The sequence below is a fragment of the Micrasema longulum genome, unplaced genomic scaffold (genome assembly GCF_059751315.1).
Source record: "Micrasema longulum isolate JH-2025_06_02 unplaced genomic scaffold, ASM5975131v1 h1tg001063l, whole genome shotgun sequence".
NCBI classification, from domain to species: Eukaryota; Metazoa; Arthropoda; class Insecta; order Trichoptera; family Brachycentridae; genus Micrasema; species Micrasema longulum.
In genome coordinates this window covers 80,370-87,953 of record NW_028278251.1, presented here as the reverse complement: position 1 = coordinate 87,953, position 7,584 = coordinate 80,370, and the positions used below count along the sequence as shown (strand labels likewise).

Here is a 7,584-nt window from a genome sequence, read left to right as displayed (position 1 = left end):
TTGTATACAGAAAATAAGAATACATATGAACGAAAATTGTGAAAACAGTCGAAAAAAAATTTCCACAGTGGTGTAAGATATTAATTAAGTACATTATCGGTATCAAAATAAAAGCAATAAACAATGTTTAGGCACTTAAAAGTTGCAAATAAACTAAAAATACATATACTTATATGCAGTTATAAAAATAAAATTAATAGAAACTAGATAAATTTAAATTTAAAGAATAAGAAAATAAAAAAGTTATATAAAAATAATGTAAAAGGTACAAAAATATAATAATGAACATACGAATACATACATTATTACTGACATCGTAAAACTAAACGGGTGTACTGTCTATAAGAATTTTTCTATATTTAATAAAATACAACTTTGATTTGAAAATTCTAATTTTAAAATAAAAATGGTAGGTACGAGGATTATTTTATTACGAAAAATACATTGATTATATGATTGTATTATTCATGTTTCAAGCATTAACTTTATGGTCAAACATTAATATTTAACCAATTCGAGACATACCCGTCTCTTCGTCAGGACAATAACTACACCAACATGCAAATACAAAAACACACTTCTACCTCTACCGTCACCGTAGTATACATAGTATTCTTGAAAAAATACATAAATAACATGCAGAGTTAAAGTGCATGCAAACACCACCATCTCCAAACAGGCACTAAAATTAGGTTACGTTAGGTTAGGTTAGGTTAGGTTAGTAAGGTTAGGATTTTTTTTAAAATTAACCAATCGTGTAACGTCCTACTACTCATATCGCTAAATATTATTAACCTAATGATTTTTTTTTCCAGATCACACCTGTGTGGCTCCAGAGACAGTCCAGTAATTGGAGGTGAGTTTTTCTTTATTTGTGGATTTAGGATAGTTACAGGTAAAATAATAAGCAACAAAACAACAAAAGCGAAAGACTTATCACTTTTTTTTCATGTAGCAAATGATCAAGTTAGCCAGCATTTAGTTGACTTATGTAAGACTGACTGCTCCATCGCGTGTTTTGAGGGTATGATGATGATGCTAATTCAGAGTTAAGTATTCGTTCATGTTTACGATTACCATTTTCGCTAATATTATTCACCATCTTTCATTCCAATCACCTAGTTGTTTCAATGACCCGCTGCTCTTGTGTCCCGCCTACTGAGATTATTTATGAAGAATGACGATTACAAGCGCCATATTCGTCACAAACCTGATTTACCAACCAGCCCTACTTAGCCAATAGTAATTTAAAATACCAGGAGAATAATAACATTACAGATTACATCAAACAAAGGAGTGTACAAACAAGTTGTGCTTTATTCTCAATGACAAATTATTATTTTATAAATAAAAATACGCCACAATCCAAAGGTTACAGAAACATCATTGATGCGTTAAATTAAAAACGAACATATTTTACAACATATTTTAAAAAGCATGATCTTCATCATTTTCTTATCCACACCCATTGGTGCATACGGCATTGGTAGTCAAATAACAGCATATCTGGATCACTTGTTTCACAGAAGGTAAGGTGATCAGTCTTACACTGTAGGAATCAGTGCAATATTACAGTGTTAACCCATCCTTAAAACGTTTTTTGTCAACCCTGCCAGGAATCTAATCCAAAACCTGAAGCATGGTAGTCGAATGCGTAATGAGGTCGACTTGTTCCCATTATTCGGGATTTTTACATGGAAGAAGGTGTCGGGTAGAAAACATTTCTCCAGGGTTCTGGATTTATAAAAAAAGTGAACGGTATTCTTAATCCACATACACATAGACTAAAAAAATAACGAAAATTGAATTCGACAAACAATTTTTTTTTTCGAAATTTTAATTTACTAATAAATACAGATAAGAAATAGCCTTTTGCTTTAAATTTCTATTGGCAGATCTATCAGAAATTGCTAATTGATTAAAAAAATTCAGCTAGGAAAGAATGAATAGTTTTCCATACACAAATCTTTTTATTTTAAAAACGACAGCAATTCGAAATCGTTTTTATAAAGCTATGTCAATATGATTAGTTTATATGAAAGTCAACTACCTATAGGCAGAAAGGTTAACCTAATTTATTGGTATCAATATTTTCTTTTGAGATATTGTTTTCCATCTCTGATTTGTCACGATTATTGCTATTTTTTCAATGACAAAATTACACATATGTGTCCCATCATTGTTTTCGACGCGGAGTGAATTTGTCCATTGTTCTCAATTAAAAAATTTGCGGTTGTAAAATAGAAACCGTTTTGTCAAAAATATATTATGATGACATGGTTTTTTGTTGCAAAGAAAGCAAATTTTATTTTAAAATGTAAGTTTATTACTTTTTTTAAAAATTATTCATGTAACGTTTTTGAATCGTATTATTAGGTTAAAACACAAAATGAGAGCGAAAATATTTTTTTTTTAATTGCGACCTAAAACGTTAATATTATGCATTATGAAGTGGCCACTCGACTCAACTTACAAAACACCACAAGCCTGTAAATGCCTAAATATTTTATCAACAGCTTTATTTCTATCGAAAAAAAAGTTACATTAATCCTTTCTAAATCTGTATGTATTTTAATTTGTATTTTCTCCAATACATCATAATATGTTAGATAACTTTTTAATTATTTATATTGTTTAATTTAAAAACATTGTTTTTAAAAAAAAGCTGTGACGTAGGCATTGAGAGACTAAGGTATCATCACGTGGCTGACAGAGAGTCCCGGGGACTCTATAACAGCCGCGGGTGGAGATGAGTTTTCTCCTTCTATGATATCAATCTCGTCAAGGAGAATCCCAGAACCAATCTACAAAGATTCGGAAAAACTGTGTGTAGTATCAATAATTGACTAATTTATCAGGATCACCTAGTAGTTAATGCTTTATGTATATCGCCCACACAGTATTATGTCCGCGGTAAATGTCCGCCAGGTACCGCGCCATAGTCAGCAGCAGTGACCCTAACCCTGATTGGTTGCTCAAGACCAATGGCCGGTCAGCGCTCTGCGCGGGACCATTTCTCCGCGTGGGCACTTATGCCAGAGGCATGTCGTACTAACAGTTAAAGAAACTAAAAAAAAAATTACTGGACGACATAACTTACCTAAAAGACTAAATAATTTATTTATTAAACACTTTATATACATATACATTTTACATAAATGTAAGGGCGGACATATTGCCTAAAGGAAATTTATTTATACCTACCCAAACTGTTCAGTTCGCTATATTCTGGATATACATATTTTAATTAATTTTTTTACTATAATAAATATTTGCCTTTTTATAATTTACCCGTATATTTAATTTTAAGAGCCATTTTCAACGAGTTGTAAATAAATCACTATTAGAAAATTTGAATTAAGCTGTGGTAGAGTGGGATTCGAACCACAGACCTTTGGTCCGTGAGTCCTAGACACTGGCCATGGGACCATAACCTAATTCAAATAATAAACATGCATTTACACTTTTTAATAGTAACAAAAATTGACTAAATATCTACACTATGCTATGAAGAGAAGCGGGCAAATGAGAAATAAAAATGAAGGAGAATGGAACAACTCAAATATTCAGATAGTGACACTACAATATTGATTTTAATGTAGATAAAGGCGGGGCGTCATTGATATTATTTATTATTGTTTTATAAATTTATTACATAAATAAGTATTAATACCAGTGAATCTATACAAAACTAGTGAATTAGAAAATTTATACGGAGCATCATCTGGTTAGGATAGTCTCCATATAACATGGTTCAGCCTGTTCTGAGATGGAATTTTTTTAGTAGATTATTTCACAATCAAGCAGCTTCTAATGTGAAAGAGGAGGCAAAATAACTAAAGGCACTGAATTGGCATTAAAAGGTTGAAAGAGATCTCTCGGGTAAACTAAGGAAGTGGAATTATTAAAAATATTGTGGAGAAATGATAGAATTTAAATGTTTTATGCCTGATATTAAGCCAGTGTAGTTGCGTGATTCGGTTATGTGGTCGAATTTACGAAGATTAAAGATATAACGTATACAGACATTCTGCAATCGTTGCAACTTATCAAACAGTTGAGAATTAGCATCTGGGTAACATACATCTGCATAATCAAGGAGTGGAAGAAGTAAGCTCTTGTTTGTTTTAAATTGATTGGCAAGAAATTCTGCAATCTATAAAGTGAGTGCCAATTGATATAAAGCTTGCGACTGACTTCATTAACCTGATCGTGCCACCCTAAATGCTTATAAATGATAAAACATAAGAATTGCTCTTAATTAATTGACTTTGTCATCAGCATCATCATTCCCTTTTCCACACCATGTGGTCGATAGGACACTGTATATGTAAACATCATGCACCGTATTTCTTTAATCTGTTACATGAATTTAATCTGATTATTCTAACGCTTCAAGTGCCAGTCCAGAAACAAAACTTAAAATAACCTTTAAAATCAAAAGTTTTTATCCATTCTACCAAGAATCAAACTCACGGCCTTAGAAATGGTAGACGAAAGTGTTAACCACTACGCAACGAGGCGGACTTATCTCTATTAACTAGATTTTTTTTTATGGGATTTTTATCTAAGAGCAGCATTAAGTCGTAAACACTCATTTAGAGTTCTGTTTCGATTTTACACACATATCTGTTATTTTCATCCGCTTAGACAGAGATTGGCTTATCGCCTAAAATTATTTAACTTTATTCTAACAACTGCGATTGGCGGATTGGTGTTTTTTTTAGCCATCCATTGAAGATTTTGTAAAGTAATATCTTTAATTGTTAATTATAAAATGAGAAAACCAATGACAGCTTTGAAAAAGCTGAAGCTTTTATATTATCTTATTAATAATGATCTCCATCGTTGTTTCATCTATCAATTTATCTAATTTTCATACTCTTTAAAAAAATATTTTTTTGTTACTTAAATGTCAGATGATCTGTTTTAGCTTCAGGTGCCAATCCAGGGACTATAAAGTATTCTAGTACGGGAATCGAACCCAAAACCTTTTGCTTGGTAGGTAAACGTACTGGCCATTGGACCGCGAGGCGGACGAAAATAATCGAGACAAAATATTTTTTTAACGTTGAACCAAAATTATGTTAAAATTGGTGTTACCATTAAGAAAACGAATTAGTTACAGAATAAAGCAACGGGAACATTTGAAACGTAAATTTATTTTAAAGACGATTTTTGTACAAATTTTATTTGTAATTTTTTTTTTCTTATTTACGTGTAGGAAGAAATTCAACAACCATATGTTTATTTGCTTTTGTATTAACTCATTATTCATATGATAGTAAAATATAGTTATAAAATAAATATTTGAAGCACTAACTTTTTTGTTATTCATTATTCTAAAAAAAATAAAAAAATAAAATTTTTACCACTTTTTTTTCTTTTCTACGGACCAGTTTCAATGCTACACAAGCTTCTCAAGAAGCTTGATAAATCAAGGTACACTTAACTTAACTTAGTTGGTTTAGTTCAGTGTATCGTGATAAAGAAGCTTGTGTAGCTTTGAAACCGGCTGGTTGAAAAAAAATCGTTAAAAACAAAGTGGTTTTATATTTATTTGATTTTTTAAAAAGTTTTCAAGCATTTTGTAACTACAACTTTCTAAGCAAGAAAATGCATTGTCATTGAATCCATATGTGTCCAACATGTACAAATAAAATATGTAAAACTTAAGATAAATTACTGAACGCCCCTGCTACTTGCAAACTAAAACAATAAATATTCCATTCATAAGGATCTCCACCTCGGTAATTCTAAGAACAATAAAGAATCTACCGATGATATAATATTATTGGCTATTTTTGGATACGTATAAAGACGGCTGAATAATACTGGATAATTTACACATCAAAAATTTAACGATAATTTTTATTTCAAATAAATTATTAGACAAATTAGCTTTCGTTTTTTATGCAACCAATAAATCAAGTTTAGATTTTTAGTGGATCCTTAGGATATTTTGCAACACGTTAAGAAGCTTAAATATATTTTTACGTAAGTTCCTTTTTTATTGCTTTTATAGATGATGACGGTTTAAACAAAAATATTTTAGTATTCATTAAACAGTCCAAGCTTATAAAACGATTTAATCAATAATATAGGAAACTTATAATAATAGAAATCAAACACTGATTTGAGTCTACTGAACACTTTATTTTATTTTTACAAACATAAAATTTTAAAAACTTCGTGAAAATTATTTCACCTTATTAGGGCATTTTCAAACGAATGTGAAGATTATATGGATTGAATGGCCTTATATAGTTAGATAATTCAAGATACTTAAGTAGAAAATAAAAATAACCTTATGAACTAATAGCATGAACATAAATCATAATTGAGGGAAAAATCAATGGTTAAGGGCGAGGCTAAGTGTTTAATAGGTAAAAAGGGATTTAGGTTTTTATATTTGAATTTCGGGAAAAATATAACAAAGTAAGTATTTATTGATATACAAGTATGTATTGTGAGATAATCAATGAAGCTTTATAGTTTTATAAATTTATATAATTACCGTCGAAAAAATATAAATGATATTATGAGAGGTTGTTGTTCATTTTCATTTTAAAACATGATTGAAATATTATGAGGAAATTTATATAAACATAAATTTATTATTATACAATATTTCTATTTTTAAGAATTTCTTATCAAAATATAAAAATGCAATTGTGACATGATTCATCTATTAATTACGAATTATATAACTTTATAAGGACATTCAATCCATATAATCTTCACATTCGTTTGAAAATGCCATTGTCACGAAGTTTTTATTTTTACGGATGTAAAAATAAAATAAAGTGTTTAGTAGACTCAAATCAGTGTTTGATTTATAATATTATAAGTTTAAATATGGAATTCTACAAAATAAACACCAAATCAATCAATAATAATATAGGATAAAACAGGGAAGAAAAAAAACGGTGATTAATTTATAAGGGGTTCTCTCCTTATTACATAGATTACAAAGGATTAACAATGGAAACGTATGTCAAAGACATTTACAAACTTACTGACACTCTCCCATTTTTGGTCGTACCGTATTATGAGATTGCAAAAACGGAGCTTCAAGGTGTAAATAAAGACTTTCTCACTAATATTGGCTATACCTTCAATCGTGACGTCCACCAGTATAATACGCGACAGAGTCAAAATATTCACGTACCTGGATTACGCAAGACTACATAATATTTTTAATTGCGTACTTACATAGTACTATCAATTTCAAATACGTGTTGTCAAAAACATAAGTTTACCATGTACTTATTTCATGTTTGACAATTAAACATGAATAAATAAAATTTAAAAAATGAAGCGAATTTCTGTCAGATTTCGGTTTATTTGTTATCAATACTATCCATACAAAATTATTGACAACAACCATGGGTAAACAATTCAAAAATTAGTTTTTTTCAAACGTGTGATAGATAATAATGTCAGGCCTTTCTTGATAAAATTATGATGATATTTTACTTTCATTTGAAACGATTTTCACGTACTATGTCATTTTTTTAGCAAATCAAAAATTAAAATTTAAAAATAAAAATGCCTTTGCTATAGGTGCAAACAGTGAGTCTG

General features: G+C 29.8%; 1 long non-coding RNA gene across 1 annotated transcript in view; it reads left to right on the top strand.

The window, feature by feature from the left end:
• The first annotated feature begins 809 nt into the window (after positions 1-809).
• Positions 810-7,584, top strand: part of LOC148277252 (uncharacterized) — a 45,583-nt gene continuing 38,808 nt past the window's right edge. The window contains exon 1 of the long non-coding RNA XR_015823543.1: positions 810-856. This is a non-coding gene — a long non-coding RNA (uncharacterized LOC148277252). The remainder of the gene's footprint in view (positions 857-7,584) is intronic.